Below are 17,544 nucleotides of genomic sequence, written 5' to 3'. Positions count from 1 at the left end.
AAAAGTCTATACCACAAACAAGTGGTCTTTCATGCAGAATACGTGTCCCCTGGTGGAACGAAGATTACAAGGAAGCACGAAGGAGGCAGAATAGGGCATAGGGCATACTTCGTCGATCGCCAATTACGGAGAATCTAATTGAATTAAAGCGTATAAAACCACATGGGAGGCGCACACGACGACAGGCAAGAGGAGAAAGCTGGGTGAGGTTTCTATTAGGTGTCACTTCTTCCACACAAGAGAAAAAGGTATGGGATGATGTAAGAAGGCTAAAGCGACAGCGAATTAAACCGTTACCCTCGGTAAATGATAAAGGACATAGCCTGGAAGACCAGGCCGATGCTCTTGCGGAGCATTTTGAACGTGTGTCCAGCGGCTTCTATTATGCGAAGTGATTCCTAAAACAGAAACAAATAACAGAAAGTAAGGCACTTGATCGTAAATGTACACAGAACGGGCCATATAACCGTCTTTTTGTGTATTGCCGAGTTGAGAGCTGCCTTGATCGCTTGCAAGAGCTCTGCACCGGAACCTGATAGAATAATAGAATAATGTATGGCATTCTTACGAACGTACATACTGATACACGGCTGACATTACTTGCACTTTTCAACACTATTTGTGCTGCCAGATATCTTCCACCCGCATGGAAATAAGCGATCGTGGTCCCTGTTTCGAAGCAAGGTAAAGATCCTTCGTCGGCGGCAAGTTACCGCGCGATAGCTCTCACAAGTTGCTTTTGTAAGCTGTTTGAGAAAATGATTAATCGGCGACTCATACATTTCCTTCAACTAAACAAAACGCTTTATCCTTGTCAGTGTGGCTTCAGAGAAGTGCAGTCCACAACCGATCATCTTGTGCTCATTGAAAGTAATATCCGTGACGCATTTGCACAGTTTTCTTTATCCATATTCCTCAATATGGAGAAGGCATACGACACAACGTGACGCCACGGAATCTTAAGAGACTTGTTGGGCATGGGCATCCGTGGCAATATGCTAAACTTAATAGAAAGCTATTTGTCCAATCGTGCCTTCCGCGTCAAAATCGGCAACGTATTGTCAAGTCCATTCATACAGGAAACTGGTGTACCTCAGGCAGGCGTGCTCAGCTGCACACTTTCTATAGTTAGGATGACCCCACTTTGTGCTTCATTGCCGCCGGCCATTTTTTATTCCGTCAATTGCGAGGTGTCATCCTTCTTCACTGTCTCATAGGATCTCTTACGCAGGCGCAAACAGAGACAAATTGCGAGGGTAGGCTAATTCGTGCGTTAGAAATCCGTAACTAAATTTAGAGTGTTTTTGCCTTATATCTTAAACAAAAACCCCGTAGCTTTCAATACGTATTAGTGCCAAGTAAATGGACGCTGTGACCAAGAGGGGGGGGGGGGGGAGGTGATGTGTGCTGACGAAACTGCTAGGCTTCCTTCTAAGTAGACATGCGAAAATGGAGTGCTCCCACAGTGCCATACATCATCAGAATGTCATTTTAATTCGTTCCCAAGTCTGTGAAAGTAACCGTAGTGGCTCTATATGCACCTGTGCTCCTCCATTTTATTACGAATATCATGGCAAACTATGCGTGAGAAACTTCATTCTCTGACAGAATATATCTATATATACTTCGTAAGCTTGATTTACTGTTTTGTTTAGGTGCGGTAGCTTCACTGCGAACGGTATTGCAAACGCAGGGACACAAAATTGCGTTTTTATTTTTATTGTATTTTATATCTTTATTATTTTATTTTTTTATTTTATGAGCTATTTTCTGAAAGCCACTTTTTACGCTCCAGAAATATTTCGTAACGTTGTATAAGAAATAAGCTAGTGCTTCACCAGAACAGAAATAGTCGTTTAATGAGTAAATATGCCAGTTATTGGTCATGTTATGGCGTTCTAATATGTGACAGAACACCTATAATCAGGGCAATAACTCCCGACTTCACTGAAACATGACTCACGCGCACACACACGCACACACGCACACGCACGCACGCACGCACGCACATGTACACATGTACACGAGTACGCGCGCGTACTCCGGAAGAGCGAGCGGTAAACAAAGCCGCTGTGATTTATGCAACGAGACCGCAGTCTATAGGCAAAAAAACGATATGACGCAGACGCATCCCGTCACAAAGCTCGGAAGAAAACGATATGGCTACATGCCGCCTCGCGAGAGAAGAAAAGAGACGGAGCAGCAGGCTTTCAAAGGGCGGGAGCTCTTCCTGCAAGAGCACCCGTTTCGTCTCTCGTACCCCTCTCACACAGAGCGCGCAACGCATGGCGCCTCGCGCGCCGGCTTCCGTCCAGACGCGCTATATTTCAAGTTGGTAACCCGAGGGTGGCAAGCCATGGCTCGAGGAAGAAAGAAACGAAACGTTCTCGGCTCACCGATTTGTTCTCATATTCTCCGGATTTTCTTTTGTCAACCAGAAAACGTGATGGTTTGCATACGGCGCAGAATACGCGAATGATAATAATAAAAGATGAAAACTCACCGCATAAAGTGTCGAGCCTTCAGGCTCGACATGTACGCGCCGAGGCTCAGCTCTATACGAGCTTTTGTTTTCCTAAGTCTGGAGATGGAGGGTTGCTGCTGATTCCGAGAAAAAAAGAAAGAAGAACCAAGACGCGATAAGGAAACAAACTAAAATGCGCAAGACGAAGCGGTGTGTCGAAGCCCACACCTCCTTCATCTGTGCTGTAAATTCTTGTTCGCGGAAGAAAAAAAGAGTTTACGACGGATGTGCACCACGTTCACTTGATCTAACAATAACGGTAGAACAGGAGCAAGCAAATAAAAATAAATGCACGAGGTGAAATTTCGGAAATTGTGTCCGTGCATTGGCCTTCAGAAGGCGTGGCTTCGTCCGCAGTATGTATCTGTAAGCGCCTCTTATTTTTCCTTCGTATGGTGGCAACAGGAACGTCTCAAGTCGTTTCCTTGTACCTACGGTTGAGGTAACATTCGAACCTACGCTTTTAAGGAGTCAACACAAGGATCCTATCATGGATTGAATCTGCCAGAGTGTTCATCGCTTTGCAGCACGTAACACAAGCACAAAAATACCGGGCACTTCTTCACAATATATACCGTTTGATAGAAATGGCAGGTAAAAGTATACATTCACATGGTCTGAGGGTTTTAACTAATGCTGCTAGAAGTGGAATTCGATGCTGCAGTCGTATGAATGACGTGGGCATCATGGGTAATACATACAGGGAATCCCAACTAATTTTCACGATGGCCTACAATTTTCTGATTGACAAGTTTTTTCTGATTATATGATTTGAGAAGTAATTATTTGAAGCCAACTATTTAATTAGGCAAAATAAAAAAAATATAGTATGACTTGCGCTAGGCGACTGCAAATAACATTACCCTGGTTCTCTCCAGCTATAGTATACGTTGCGCTAGCATAATGTTAAATTTTGGCACAAGTTGCCTGAGACACCCTGTAAACTCTTCAGTGTCAGGGGCTGCTCCTTTATGGAAGTGCGTTGCAGATTTTTTCTTTTCTTATTTTTTCTTTCATTTTGGTTAAGTATTGTTGCGTGTTAGTCACACAACCTCTTTTTTAAGCAGTTTAATGCTCAGCACGAACAGATTATTTATATTATTGGATAATTTACATCAAATAATAAGCGTTGCCCATTTCGAGCATGTAAGTCGCTAAAAGCATATGGCGGTTGAGGACGAACTCATCACTTCTAATTATTTAATACCCTCTTTCATTCCATTTCTTTGTGATGTGCTAAAAACAGTCAATTTGTAGAGAGATATAAAAGAAAAAGATGCTAGATGCTAGTTCTAGTCATACAAGAATTGGCGAATAAAATAGTATTCAACCGTGTCATTTCAAGAAAGAAACAATATTTTCATACAAAGCGCAACAACGGAACACACTGAAGCACTAGCCGCAAGATTTGGAAATAGCACTCTTAGTATCAAATCCTATTAAAAGTGATACCGAGAAGGAATAAGCAAATAAAATTCATCGATTCCGGCCGTGTGTTCACGGCCCCTCTATATTGAAGACACGTGCAAAGTGCGGGTGGTCGCTGATGAACAAACGCGTATGCACAGGGAATCTTTGTCACAGGTGGAGCCGTAAGAAAAAAAAAAAAAACGGTGCATCCACTTAACGCGAACTACGAACTACGAACTGCCGCGCTTTTCGGCTCCGCACAATAGCAGGCCTGGAATAGGGAAGGGAGGTACCAAGGGATACCTCAGATTGGGCAGCGAGCTCGGCTGAAGCGTATCGCGTAGAAAAGGTTCCAGGAAAAAGAGAGAGAGAAAAAGAGAGAGAGAGAGAAAAAAGCGATTTCTTAATGATTTGAAGGAGCTGCTCAGGTCACACTCAGACAAATGAAATCGTGTTTGACTCGACAATAACCGCAGTAGCCTATAGACGAGAAGGAGTTGTAACTTATTTCTTCCCGAACAATATGCTCTTCGGGAGACGCTGCGCACAGTCTCGAGTAATGACAGTCGCCTTCGGCCTGAGGCTCCTTCGCAAATGGGTAAACAGTCGGACAGATAACGAATCAGGGAATGAATAATGTAGCGATTTTATTCCGATTATTTTCCTTTCCAGGCTTCGTCAGGAGCTCTCCGCCTATGTTATCACCATGAACGTCCGGTCGTGAGTGGTTGACGGTAGAAAAAAAAGAAAAAAGAAATCCTAGAATCGACTAGAAAAATATAGTTGCATTATAGCAGCCCAATATTCGAAGCTCGTAAACTGGCTGGTCTGAACGGCATGGTTTGTCTGAAAGCCAATGGGGATTTCGCAGCGTTTCCTCCAATGTGCACTTGCTGTTATGATACTTTTCTCCGGCGTACTCACCGGTGCTGACATAATCTCCGAATAACTTGTCCTTGTCGTTGCTTTACTTTTGTCTTTGTGGCCTGCCATTTTGCTGCTTCTTTCGTCTTTCTTTATCTTGCTCTTCGGCTTCCTTTTCTGTCCCCTCCTTCCTAAAGAGTAGGCAGGCTCCGTGCCCCCCTGCAGGCTTATACACAGTCAGGTTATCACAACTTGCTCTATACATTGTAAACAACTCTGCTTCGCCGACGCGTGACCAGCCTCCTAACGTTCCATTATATCAGTTTTCGACTTTCATGTGAAGTTTCTGCACTCTTCTAAGCGGATTACATAGTGCAGATTACGAAACGCTTCGCCACAGGCAGATACGTGACTGTCTCTCTTTTACTTTTTTCATGGTCTCTAATACCCACCTTTAAGTAAAGGTCGAGTCGACCTTTCAAAGACTTAAGAGCAGTCAGAGGAGAGCAAACCTTCTTAGAGTTTTGATACGGAGTTTGGAGGCGGTATGTTGCTCTTAAACGGCAGTATAGTTGTGTACGGAAAGCTTCGATGTTGCGGAAGACTACGCAGCCTTAGAACAGACTACTTGTGTAATGACGTCTGTAGAGGTAACATTATTGTAGCCACAATAGTAGCCAACAAACACCAACCAGTAACAAACAATATTTTTTAAAGCAGGAATATTGTTTGCGAGCGGATTATTGGCTGTTACAATTGAAAACCGATATTGAATTTAGAATTATAATGCGGGTGGGTAGTGAACGTAAGGCTTTAAAAGTTAAACAACTTTTTTTCGATTAGTATTTGGCGTTATGCGCATCCCGTACTCATCTCCGGTTCTCAGGAAAGCGATGACTGCGTCGAAGTAAAGTGGGGTGCTCCGTAATATGAAGTTTTTCTTCTACGTTTGTTTGCGCTGTGTTTGTGGTACTCCAGCCGTAGAACTACCAAATGCGCTACGTGCTCGCGCATAGATTTTCTCTCAAAAGTTGTATCGCCAACATTTGAGGCTCATTCTTTCTGACCGGCATGTGCCCGTCTTAACAAGGAGCAATAACGAAGCAACGTGAATCCTTCAATTCTAAGATAAGTGGTTAGGTGGTCACTTTCCCGCGTTTCAATATCCGTAAACCACCTGACCTTTCTAGTGAAAGAGCGCGAAACAAAGGTGAAGTCCAGGCAGCTACAGTAGACAGTTCCCCGTAAAAAGGTGGGGCTTCCATCATTTGACAAGCACAGTTTTTGTTCGGAGGCAAATGACACTAATATTCTGCCCCTCGAGCTTATCTTGGTACTTCCCCAGTGATAGTGGTGGGCATTAAAATTTCCAATCATCACCAAATGATGCGGAGTCGCTGTCGTGCTTCGCCGCAACCACTCAAAGTCCAGCCCACTTGAGGGCGGTATGTGGGCTCCAACTACTTGGAAAGTGAGCTTGCCTGTCTTCACTTTAAGACAGACGTACTGATTTTCTTGGTCAGGTGACACTGGATGATGGACATACGTAAGATCACGTCGTATGAAAACGATGATATTGCTGCATTCTCCCTGGGTGGCGGACATGAAACACTCATGCCAGGACAGTCTGATGTTAGCTGGTAGGGGCTCGCAGGTGACTATGATGGGGAAAATATTCGTGAACACAAACTGTCGAAAGTCCGACATGTGTGACTTAAGTCCTTTGGCGTTCCACTGAACTATCGACGCGTTCCCTGACTTCGTCACGAAACGACGGCTACTGGAGAGCCATGATTTCAACCAAGAGCTGCAAGTACTGGACTCAAAGTGTCCAGCACCTGTAGCGTGCTTTGCGCAGACGACGATTTTATGTTGTTAAGTATAACGCGAATGGCATTCATGAGCGACTGCAGAATGTTGATGACCTGGAGATCATCAGCCAGCGTCGCTTCAACAGTTGCCGAAGCAGTCGAGGTCGGTGCGTTTTGAGGTAACTTAGCCGGGAGTTGTGCTCTCGGTAGCTCAGGTTATTTTTCAGGACGGGCCAGCCTTTCCGCTTTGTTTGCTTTCCTTGTTTCTGTCTTGGTGATACTATGCGTTGATGCGGCAATCCTTCTGACGGAAGACAGCGTGGTATTTCGTGAACGTTTTCGGTGTCGATGCCGACGTCGCCGAAAAGCGGCCGCAGTCTCTCGATGGGTTGAATTGTCCCGCGCCATTCGTTTGAGGATTGCGAACTGCTTCCGCACTCGCGGGCAATCCTTTGATGAAGCGTTATGAGCACCACTGCAGTTAGAGCACTTTAGAACGTCTGTGCTGCAGGCGTCTTCTGAATGGGACTCAGGGCACCACTGGCACACGACGTTGTTCACGCAGACACCCTTTACGTGACCAATCTTGCAACACTTGAAACACTGGAGGGGCTCCGGTACGAATGGACGTACTGGATGGCGGACATGTCCTACTTTGACGTGAAAAGGAAGGCTGTCTCCTTGAAACAAAATGCTCACACAGCGTGTGTTTCCCAGGCTGAAAATCCTCGTAATAGAAGTGCCTCCTATCGTTGGCTTGATCAGTATTGGCTAGTCGTCATTGGGGATGGCAACGTCGACGTCATAAATGACACCCGCAGTACCATCGCCGCCTGTAGGGATCATTGATCGCGCCTTTACATTGTCAATCTCAGTTATATTACGTAGGACTTGTAGGACATTCGACGTCGCATATCGACTACTAGGACATTTTTGCGCGAGCATATTCTCACATCTTTAATCTCATTTGGTGCGACTCTCTCGAGTAACGAAGAGAGGACCTGCCTGTTTAGGAGCCACAAATTGGTCGCCGGGTCCACGGGCATGAAGAGCACAGTGTGTAGCCAGCGCTGCGGTGCACCCTTCATGGTAGAAGCGTTCGCCGACGAAGATGCCTGCAGTACTCTTCTTTTTGCTGATGTACTCATCACGACCTTGAAGTCGTCGTCCGACGAGACGTAGCTGTCCGAACATAACTCAGTGGCCTCGCTGTCTGTATGTAGGACGTTGCCGGATCTGACGGCTGCGCATCAAGAAGGTCCTCGGAGATCTTTTCATCCACTGCCGCAAGGAGGGAGCGGCAGCTCCCAGAAATGCTGGAAAACCAAGCGAAGAAGGCAGAGACAAAAGTACAAGCGTTCTATCAAAGGATCACTTTGTTTTCAACTTTTCAACGGACGGACAAAGCGTTTAATAGATAAATGGCGTGGCAACGGCAGAAAGGTTAAATGGAAGAGCTCCTGGTTTGCTGCCCTGCACTGTCGAAAGTGTAAAAGACTATAGTGTAGGGGAGAGATAAAGCAAATGCCGCAAAAACTGTTTAAGATGCGAAAACTGCACCGCGGCATTCTTTTTTTCAGGGGATAATTTTTCGTTTCTACATTACTAGGTGTTCTTTTTTTCTCGGCAGATATCTGGTTTGCGGTTCACTGATTTTGTTGACGCTGAAACTTGCTCTATGACGGCACATCTCATTTTAAACACTCCAATTGCATGTACTATAGAGGACCCAAATTCTCAGCTTGTCGTAAGTAAGAGCTGTTTGTTATTGGCCGACTGCCTTCACTAATGATATGTACAACGTTACGATTGGCTGGCGTCGGCTCCCACGAATAGTTCTAGCGCAGTAAATTTTCAGTAAATACGGGCATGTAGTAAAGTTTTTAAGAAGTATGTAGCAAGGGGGGACAATACGCAATACGGCGATGTGACTATGCAGTAATTATGAAAACGCATTTGATATTGAGCGCAAATCGGATGGCACTTCATTTTAGCATTATGAGGACACAAAGCGCCGAAGAATAATGCGCAGGGAATGAAAAAAGTCGCAGTTTCGCCCGAAAGGCGGAGCATCAATTGCGATCGCAAATTAGTGGACAACTATACGAAGTAAGTATAGTAGTTTTATTGGCCGTATAAACTTGAAAACATTCGCTTACTAAGTGAATTAAGAGACACGGTGTTAGCGTGCACAAGCAAACATGAACAAATCACACTCGCTGAGCGCGGACACTCGCTGTCAAAACGCTGGTGTGAACAAGCGTGGCAGCAGCAGCGGGCGAAGAGAACTTCATGTGGTCTATCGCTTCAACGCAATAGCGGCGAGAACACAGTGCTCACAAAAGCACGAGCCGTATGCAGATTCCTTTCAAGATACGGCGCATGCGACAGTGCGTGGCCATGCAAAGTACGCCCTTGTAGGCGGAGACGAACCCGCCCCTTTCCCCTCGCTCCCGCGTTAGTTCCGCGCTTTCCTCTATATATGGTGCGCGAGATTGATCCGCGATCGTCAGTTACGCTTGCGCCCGGTCGCGAAATGCGCAATTGCTGCCGTAGTACAACGCCGCCAGCGCTCCCTACCATACCCCAACGGCCCTTCACGCGACGGGAGATGGGGCGTTTGCTCTCCGCTTTCTTCCTTCGCGCGCGCCGTATTGGGCCGCGATGGCCGGGTTCCCTCGCGTGCTTTCACTCGCACGTACAGAATACAACGCGCGGCGTCGGTGCTGTCGCCCTTGGAGTTTATACGTAACATCACGGGCAAGGCGACGGCAAAAATGTGCCTGGAGTGTCTTTATAATTGTTATCGCAATAATAAATACATCCGACCACGCGTTACCGTCATTGGCCTTTGTGCAGTTTATCCACCCCAATGACACCATCTCGATGAAGGGTACAAAAATCCGGACCGGGATTATCATGACCCATCTGCTCCACCCCTCCCCTCCCCCCGTCCATCAAGCCTCCTGTTTTCTTTTTTGTCGCAACCACAGGCAGGATGGAGACAGATAAGAAGGGAGCAAAATATTGCCCAGGTGGCAGGTGACCTTGACCTCCCCAGGCTCTTTGCATTGCAGCAGCACCTGTAAGCTGCTCAGCTGCTAGCCGATCGCCCCCTCTGGCAAATTTTGTTTTCACTGACGTTTCTTAGTTAAAATGGAATTCCAGAAAAAGAAATACGTGCGGCAAACCTTTCTTTTTTTTTTCTTAGGTTTAGACAGAAAACGCTGAACCATTAGTATATTTAAAAGCACGTTACGCATCGATTGGCTGCGCACAATGTACTAACCATGCGTAAGAGGCACTGTCATATGTATTCTCTTGCTGACTGATTCGCTGAGCCCAAGAATCACGACTGGGAATATGAGCCGTGCCTTGTTGGAGGAGTTTCGAATTAATTTAGAGCTGAGAAAGATGGTTGAATGCTCTCGTCGGCATCCCATTGCTTTTGTTCCAAGGGTGCATAGCCCGAAGCAGTAAACGAGACAACTGACGGACACGGGCACTTACTTGCACCGATGGTTGGAAGTAAAATAATTTAATTTAATCAAAATTGAATAGAAAGACTAGAATAGAATCGCATTAACTTAAAAAGCCGCCGCAGCACGGTGCGTCGGCTTTTTAAGTTATTGCGATCAATTTTTTGAACACGCCAAGAAGAACCTTCGCAAACACTATCGCGTCGCAAACCACTGAAAAGTATGTTTTCAAATGTGCTCTACAAACATTGTTTTGATATTCTGGCCATACAGTTAACAAGTCAAAAGCTAGGTAGCAAATCGCTACTAATGAATTAATTGTTTATGACACAAGTAAACTGCGGGCTTTTGTATTACGTTTCTAACAACATATAGGTGGTTTTTCAGCCCAGGAGGCTTTGTGATCCGCCGCGGTAAGCCAGTGGCTATGGCGTCGCACTGTTTAGCTCGAAGTCGCGGGTTCGATCCCAGCCACGGCGTCCGCATCGCTATATGGATGCTATGAATAAACGAAAAAAAAATGAATCGTCCGTATGCTTGGATTTCTGTGCACGTTAAGCTACCCTGTGTCATCGAAGTTATTGCGGAGTCTCCCACTACGGCATGCCTTAAATCATACTGTGCGTTTGCCCGTAAAAGCAAATGTTCATTCAAATAAATTTTTAGGAGGCTTTGTTTTCCCGCGTTACGCGGGTCACCCGGTAGGTGGTGGTGGTGGTGGTGTTGCAGCAGGCGGGGTTAGCCTGGCTTACATAGCCGGCAAATGTTCCGCCTCAGCCTCCTGTGAGTGTCGCTTTGTGGGACACCAGGTGTCGAGGAGCCCCCTGTCTCGCATGAAGGCAATCAGCAGTCGTTGCACTCTCCTCCTGATTGCCGCGGACCCCTGCTCCGGAGAAAACGACGTCTTTAAAGGTGTTGTGTGAAAGACGATTCTTTTGCAGGCTGCTAAGCATCGCTTTTCTTTCTGTGTCGAACTGCGGGTGTAGCCAAATGAAATGTTCGATGTCGCCGATATTACCACAGAATGCACAGAGCGGGGAAGCGCATCCTTCAATCTTGAATAACCAAGCCGGTGTTTATGCAGAGTCGGTTCTGATGCGCTAAAACAGCGTTGCTTCTTGGCGAGTAAGTCCAAGGATCACACAGGCTCCGTGTAGAGTTTGGTGGATCGCCCTAAATGGAACGCAAGTTGCACTTTTAGGCTTCTGAAAAATCTTTGGCGCTCTTACTTTTGGGACACATGTCCACAATAGGCGTGCAAAAGCGTCAGAATTTTCATTTTCTTCAATTCTTGCGTGGGGAGGGATCCATTGAAATTTTACATTAAATCCATTGCTCAAGGCAGTCTCTGGTCCCCCGGTATGACAATCGTTATCTCTATAGTGACCACTATAACTAAAAAAAGTTACCACAGGATAATAGTAGCCCTAAAAGAATAACAATGCCACACACAAACCAAGTCGGTATCTGAACGCCTACAAATAATCGTGTCACCTGTCTCAAGAGGCCGAAGTTGGAAGACAGGCGAGATTATGGCCTATCCTTTGCGCAGCTTTCGGTGGCCCGGCTTGACATTTGACAATCTCGCAGAGGCGCGGCGAGATCTCCACTCGAGCACCAGCCAGATTTTCGGCCGATTGTCGCCTTCGTCGCTTATAAGTTCGACGATCAGGCGGTGCTGCTTTTCCCCTCACCATCCGTCGCACGTCCTTTTCCGGTTTCGTTTTGCTTGCACGACGAGTCCCGCTTCGTCGGATTTGTTTACCACCCAGCGACAGAACGAAAATCGGCTTATGAGACTAATTCTGGAGTGCTTCCGATGCCAAGGGCATGACGATGTGACCCGGCCTCGATAAAGGCTTTTACGCCCAATGGCTGCAACTCTCGTCGCCGCATCGGGTGACAGTATTGGAGAGGCGATAAGCCGAGCGGATCTTACAAACAGGATGGCGGATTGAGTGTGCTGGAAGGTATTCAGGATGATCAGCGCCCCGTGAAACGAATACAAAAACAGGAAGACAGAAGAGAAGCGCTGCCTTACAACAGAACTTTTATTCAAAACGTAAGAAAGAAAAACACGGTGATAAACAAGGTCATCCCGTACAGCTGGGGGGAAAACTTTGAATAAAGAAAACGGTAAACTTCACCGTGTCTTGTACGTGCAACTTTCGACTGAGGGGCCATCGACTAGACCATCGTCCTCTGAGTGAACAGACAATATTAGAGCACCGTCCCGACCGATCATCGGCTCAGAAGGCAGTGAAGGCACTTTTGTGTTTTCTCAGAACTTCTGGTTTGCTCGAGCGACTTTAACTGAAGTGCTGTCCGTACACGTACCTACACCTTCTCTCTCCCTTCTTTCTCTTCCCCTTCTCCCTTCCCCCAGTGTAGGGTAGCCAACCAGACTATTGACTGGTTAACATCCCTGCCTTCCTGTATTCTTCTCTCTCTCTCTCTCTCTCGACTGAGGGGGGTCATTTAAACTTCCTCGATGGAGAAGTAGTAGTGCGTCAAGTGCGTCATCCAGTTCGTGGTAGTGCACACCGATATGAGGAAATTCATCGCATTCTCTGTGGATGCGGTCCACAATCGCTTGTCCTTGTCTGTACATGTATTTCCGACGTATCCGGTAGACCCTCAATCAGATGGCGCATGTCCTCTGTTTTTTTTGTTTTTTTTTTTCACCTTGTATTCGTTTTTCTGCTCGAGGATCATCTCGAGAGGCCCCTAATGGGAAGTTATATAAGTTTATTCATCACTGAACATATTCCGGCGCAGCTGTAGACTTCTATTGAGATTCAATCTCGCTTGTGAATTCAGTTAGAAAATTCGCCGACGATTACGATGCTCCTTAATGCGAAACTTGAGCGCAGCTCTATACGTGTTTTCATTTCGCGATATATTGGCTGGCGTGGACGATCTGTCTCGTGCGGAACGTTGCAAACGGAGTGAAGTGCCGGGTGACTGCCTCATTAATCTGGAAACCTCGAGCGGCAGCGCGTGGGTGACGCGTGGGCACGATTCACAGCAGCCACCGCAGACGGACCTCCTAGACGGTGCGCGCTACTCTCGCGCCATCTCATAGTCATACGATATGGCGCAGCCATACGAGATGGTTTCGCCATGCTAGAGTGACCTAAAGCCCTTTAAACTTCGTAACGTAGTGCCACGCTTTGAAGAATGCTGCCTCCTCCTCGCGCGCTCTGGCCGAGGCCGAGGCCGCGTCGCTATTGGCCTAATAGCATCACGTGGGTCTTCGCGCTGTGCATCAGCGCCATTTTTGCTCGAGTAGCGTCAGCGGAGAGGCGAGGAGCGCATGTTGGCGCCGTTGCTACGCTCCAGCAGTGTATGCGGCGCCACGGTCGAGGAGAGAGCTTAAAAAAGAGGAGAAACGAGGAGGAGAGTGTCGCTACTTTACGAAGTTTAAGGGGCTTTAGAGTGGCCTAGTCATACACTCCTCCTCCGCTTTCCGCCTCATGGTTCCACTGCACCCTCCTCCTCCTCTTTCCTCCTCGCCCCTTTCATCTCATGCTGCGCTCCACGTTCGCTCTTTCATCCGTTGCTCGTTGGCTCCGTTACGCCGACGCCTACGCTCGCCGCCGGAATGGGCGCCCGAGAGCTGCGCTTTAATTGAAACACCGGTCCTGCATTTCAATCGGCGAGGATGCCGGCCTGATACCTGTTCATAATTTGGGCTTCAGAGGAGTTCTGTCAACAAGGCGCAGCTTTTCTGTAGGGGGCGTATACATCAAGTCAGGCCTTTGCACTGCCTTCTTGCATGCGGTGCTACACACTGGTATGAGGCACAGTGAATTCTGATTTGTGTTCGTTTGATGTGTATAGAATCTTTAACAAATAGAGAGCGGTACGCGGAAAGTTGCTGGTTCTTCTATATATATATATATATATATATATATATATATATATATATATATATATTACGCTTCTTACTTCATATAAACATAGAAACAGGAGGGACGAAACATGGGAACCACCCTCTGAACCATTAATTGCCTACGGAGGAGCATTCTCCGTGTATTGTTGCCGTGATATCTACAAAGTCTCATGTTCAAATGCCAGACAAACTTGGTCTGTGGGCGGCACCCGAATTCCAGGCAATCATTTCTCTCCCCATTTTTGATCACTAAAGCACCCCTCTTTCTCATGCCCTCAAAAAATAAATAAACGTTACTGATCGTTGTACTCGCTCGGAAAATTTCATTTCCCAAAACAGCAGACCATTCCTCACCCTAAAGCTACTCTACAAGCACTTCGCCACCGAAGAGAGCCACACATAGCCATAGAAGGACACATTTAATAAATCTGGATTTCTAGTATTCGCGATATCGCAGTCACAAATAATTTACACTTGCGCTGCTGAAGAATGGGCGTAAAACGTACGCACCAACGCGCACACACAAAAAAAGGAAACAAAAAGGAAAGGAGATAATGATACAGTTTACTGCTATGAAGCTGCACACAGGTTTACAAGGGATGGTGTAGTGGGGGACTCGCGATTAATTTTCTCCACGTGGGGTTCCTTAATGTGCACCCTGTGCCCGGTACCGAGCGTTATCGCATTTGACCCTCGTTGAAATGACGCCGCTGCGGCCAGGAACCCCGCGCTCAGCAGCGCAACGACGTGGCCACCGAGTCATTACGGGGGGTTAGAAACTTCTGTGTCGTGCAGTAGATAATATTTCTCGTCGAAGCGCTTTTCAGGGGACATTTAATGGATTGAGATATAAAAACCTTTGCACCTTGTTTTAACAAAATGTTGGCAAGAGAAAGTTAACAATACGTCGTGTACTTCTGGTTGTAGCAGACATGAACCCCGGTTTTGCAGCGCAGTGTATGGTACACTTTTGATGCAGGAAGAGCCTTCAATATATGACTCACTTGTCGCCTGCCCCCATCACTATACAGGCGGGATTACGAAATTAGTGTCTCGGTGACTCGGTTCAGCGACGGCACATAACCTTTTCACAGAGCTAAGAGTGGGCCAAATAAGATGAAACAAAAGAATTAAACATGGTCATGACGTCTACCGTGAGCACCAAGTGCACATTGCACACAATGTGACATCAATTCGTGACACAAAAAAAAAAAGAGATCACGTGACACACAATTTCCCAGCGTAATTAGAACTGGATTAATATTATTATCGTCATTGTGCATCTAAAATATATATCGGCATTTACAAGATGACTTTCGTCGGCAAGATAGGGAACCCAGAGATTTCTAAACCTGCGCTGATCGTAAAAGGTCAGCGTTCTTTTATTAGCAGTTCGTAATAAAGCTTCCGAAGTTTTAATGTACGGTGAAAGAACCTCGGTCTTTCAGAAACGCGAAGAGGCTCAGTTTTGTTAATGCGTTTCGGATGTCCTATGGTGACGCCGTGTATCTTCAAAAGTTCTGAATCAGCTTAAAGAAACACCCACGCTCTTTGTAGTTAGTAATAAAAATCGAGAAGCGAAGTCCTTGGCCAATAAAAAGGAACGGAGTAGCAGTTACCTTACAAACTTTCTTCATCAAAACTAAGGAAACGAGTTGATTAGAAATTATACTCAAGCAATACCTTAATTACACACAGTTGTCAAAATATAAGTATTTTTACAAAACAAATGAAGAAACAAGCGTCACAACTGTCCTTAATTGGGCGAGGAACAGCGGCCGTTTTTCTGCGCCTGATAGGAGTCACTTTGACCTCTTTACGCTGATAAAGACACGCAGACAGAACCTGAGGCTGATATTCACTAGGGAAGCAGGGTTGTACAAAAATAGAAAAAAGGGGAAAAAGGGAAAGAAAAACAATGAAAGAGGATATTTCTGTGCTCTTTGTGAATACCTTAAAAGATATATGAACTGAATAAACTGAATTGTTTTCTTGAAAAGTTCCACATGTTCGCGTTTAATATATAAAGACAATATTGTTAGGTATCTGCATGAAAGTGGCAATTTTTACAGCGCAGCCGTTAAGGTCTAGTTTCCCCACTATCGCGTCCGCGCGTAAGAAAATAACAACTATCATCATCAGCAGCAATGGCTCGAGCGTCTTCGTCTTCCGCAGCTGGCTCGATTGCCGCTCGTCATTCCAGCGTCGAATTTCTCTTCTCTTCTGTCGTCGTAATGGGAAGGCCGCGTTTACGGGAGTAGTAGCCATCGCTTAAGGGGTTATGAGTCGTTCATTGTCTTACGTGAAAGACAGATTAAATTTTGAAGCAATTTAATTTTGAAGAATCGCAAGCGACAACGGCGGACTGCAGGCATACCGTCACTGACGTGTTTCTCTCGGTCGCAGCCGAACGTGTGTGTAACCTCCTTAAGAAACACAAAGACGTAACGAATAATCGAGAAAGTCTTTAATGAACCGCCAGGATTAACCCACTGATAAACACCGGGGCCACACGTTTTAGCTTGGGCGGAGTGCTTGGGCGGTCAAATTATTTTCTTTGGGTGGGGGGGGGGGGGGGGAACTGCTACAATGCCTGAAAGCGCTGGTGCCTGATTCGATCAGCGATCTCCGATGTCTCTTGGAGACGTACCGCATATTTATTCGTCCACCGTTTCAGATTAATAAAAATGGCATCTTGGAGATAAAGTGATATCGTATCGACCAAGCTTCATTCATATCAGCAGCGGACATAAGAATTTGTGCGATAATTGACAATACGATTATTAAATGACAGAACTACAAGAATTAACAGCTCCAATAATGAATGTAAGGGTGTGATATAATTGCCGAATTTAAGACAGCTAGCGGTCCCTTCAACCATAACCTCTTGCTGGAAACTCAGTACCTGGAGCCACAGTTTCGCGAAAAAAAAAAAAAACGAACTCAAATGCACTAACCCTCTCCGTTCCAGTTAACAGTTTCTCGTACTTTATTGTCGCACTTTGCGGAAACGTATAAACTGCGCCAATGCGTATAAAATGCGGCAATGCATTCCGCTGCAGATTTGGAGGCCACATTCCTTGAAACTTGTGCATGGCAAAATCGATTCTAGCAAAATGTTATGCCTTGAGTACCGGCTGTTATCAATTCTGTAATTACAACAAGACTTCTAGTTTGAATAATGGAAATTACAATTTGTGAAATATTCGTAATTATAATTATTTTACCAATTATCGCGCTCATTATTAAGTCCGCCATTGTTGTGAAAATTAATTGGTAACTAAATTATCTCCTTATCTCGATTTCCCTGTTTTAACTACATTTGACAGTAGTCGTAGAAACACACTGCACTTCTTGAACAATGCTCGCGAGCTCCTCTAGTGTTGTTGCATACTACCTTCAACGTAACCGGCGAAGCGAACAGAAAAGAAAAGCTAAGCAAGAACGCAACTTGCGAAGATACATAACATTTTGACTACTCTTCCATAAGGTTGCTCTTGCTTGTCGCCGCCGTTTAATGACACATGTCACGAAACGCAATGTTTAAAGTTTTAAAAGAAA

General features: G+C 45.8%; 1 protein-coding gene and 1 long non-coding RNA gene across 5 annotated transcripts in view; one reads left to right on the top strand and one right to left on the bottom strand.

Annotated features, from left to right (window-relative positions):
- Positions 1-17,544, top strand: part of LOC129385064 (uncharacterized) — a 310,225-nt gene that overhangs the window by 180,079 nt on the left and 112,602 nt on the right. The window contains exon 1 of one of the 2 annotated variants that reach the window (XR_008612610.1): positions 1-203. This exon is cut by the window's left edge and continues 706 nt beyond it. The exons of the other annotated variant lie outside the window; for it this stretch is intronic. This is a non-coding gene — a long non-coding RNA (uncharacterized lncRNA). The remainder of the gene's footprint in view (positions 204-17,544) is intronic. 2 annotated transcript variants of the gene reach the window in all.
- rsh (Rap GTPase activating protein radish) overlaps positions 1-17,544 on the bottom strand; it is a 213,812-nt gene that overhangs the window by 176,540 nt on the left and 19,728 nt on the right. The window lies entirely within an intron of this gene.

The sequence above is a fragment of the Dermacentor andersoni genome, chromosome 5 (assembly GCF_023375885.2).
Source record: "Dermacentor andersoni chromosome 5, qqDerAnde1_hic_scaffold, whole genome shotgun sequence".
In the NCBI taxonomy this organism is placed as follows: Eukaryota; Metazoa; Arthropoda; class Arachnida; order Ixodida; family Ixodidae; genus Dermacentor; species Dermacentor andersoni.
The sequence above is the reverse complement of the archived record's forward strand: the minus strand, read 5'-3'. Positions and strand labels throughout refer to the sequence as shown.